The sequence below is a fragment of the Callithrix jacchus genome, chromosome 15, assembly GCF_049354715.1.
Source record: "Callithrix jacchus isolate 240 chromosome 15, calJac240_pri, whole genome shotgun sequence".
Taxonomy (NCBI): Eukaryota; Metazoa; Chordata; class Mammalia; order Primates; family Cebidae; genus Callithrix; species Callithrix jacchus.
This window is the reverse complement of record NC_133516.1, coordinates 62,952,138-62,954,043: the sequence shown is the minus strand read 5'-3', so window position 1 is coordinate 62,954,043 and position 1,906 is coordinate 62,952,138.

Sequence of the window (1,906 nt, the reverse complement as noted above, 5' to 3'; positions counted from 1 at the left end):
TCACCACAGGCCTTGAGCAAGACCCAGTACTATGCTGGCTTCAAGTATGAACCTGCACATTCCCAGTGGTGGTGGTCACATGAGTGCTTGTGTCACCCTTTTGCCACATCCAGGCAGCCCAACACACACACACACACACACACACACACACACACACACAAACACAGACTGTTTGGTGGAAAGTAAGGAAATAGGACAAGAGATTGCCTGGCAATCCAAGGAATTCCCCTGGATCTTAGTGGGACCAACAGTGCATTACACCTATGAGTCTGAAAGAGTCACAGTGTTACTAGGATTGAGGGCCCCCTAATGCAATATGGCTCCAGTGACCAAACTCTTAAGACTTAGATCACAACACTCACTTCCCTTTGAATACTTGGAAAGCCTTCTCAAGAAGGATGGGTTACAAGCAAGCCCAAATTGTGAAGATGAAAATAAACATCCAACTCTTCAATGACCAGACATTAATGAACATCCATAAGAATCAAGAACAGCTAGGAAAACATGGCTTAACCAAATGCACCAAATAGTAACCAATCCTTGAGTGACAAAGATTTGTGAACTTTCAGAGAAAAGATTCAAAGTAGTGGTTTCAAGGAAGCTAAAGAAAATTCAAGATAACAACGAGAAGGAATGGAGAATTCTATCAAATAAATTTTAGAAGAGATTGAACTATTTCTTAATATCAAGCAGAAATTCTGGAGCTGAAAAATTCACTTGGCCTACTGAAGAATGCATCAGAATCTCATTACTGAAGAATTGATCAAGCAAAAGAAAGAATTATTGAGTTTGAAGACAGACTATTTGAAGACACAGTCAGAGGAGATAAAACAAAAAAGAATAAAGTATGCCTATAAGATTTAGAAAATAGCCTCAAAATGACAAATATAAAAGCAATTGGCCATAAAGAGGAGGTAGAGGGAGAGATTAAAGTAGAAAGATTATTCAGAGATATTAATAGAGAACTTTCCAAACCTAGAGAAATATATCAACATCCAAATACAGGAAGGTTATAGAACACCAAACAGATTAAGCTCAAATAAGACATTTAATAATCAAACTCCCAAAGGACAAGGATAAAGGAAATATCCGAAAAACAACAAGGAAAAAGAAATAAATAACATAACAAGGAGCTTCAATCCGTGTGGCAGCTGACTTCTCAGTGAAAACCAAGAGGCCAAGAGAGAGGGTCATGATGTATTTAAAGTGCTGGAGGAAAAAAGTTATCCTCAAATATTATATCTGGCAAAATATTCTTCAAAGATAGAGAAATAAAGACTTCCCCAGATAAACAAAAGCCAAGGGATTTTGTCAACAACAGACCTGTTCTGCAAGAAAGGCTAAAGGGAGTTTTTCAATCTGAAAGAAAAGAACATTAATGATTAATAAAAAAAATCAGCCAAAGGTACAAAACTCACTGGTAATACTAAGTACACAGGCAAATACAGAATATTATAACACTATAATTGTGGTTAACTCTTTATAAAGTACTTATATTATGTGTAGGAAGACAAAAAGACAAATATTATTATCAAAAATAATAATTATAACAGTTTCTTAAGATATAACAATGTAATAAGATAAAAATAGAAATAGTGAAAAGTTAAAAAGTAGGGGTGATGAAGTTAAAATATAGTGTCCTTATTAGTTTTGTCTTTGCTTGTTTGTCTGTTGGTTTTCCAATGAGAGTTAAGTTGTTATCAGTTTAAAATCATGGGTAGTAAAATGTTATTTGCAAACCTCATGGTAACCTAAAGTCAAAAACCTCCAACAGATACACATACACAAAAAGAAAAGCAAGAAATTAAGATATACCACCAAAGAAAATCACTTTCACACAAAAGAAGACAGAAAGGAAGAAAAACAGACAGGAAGGCAAAAAGGCAGGAGGAAAGAAATGAAGGAA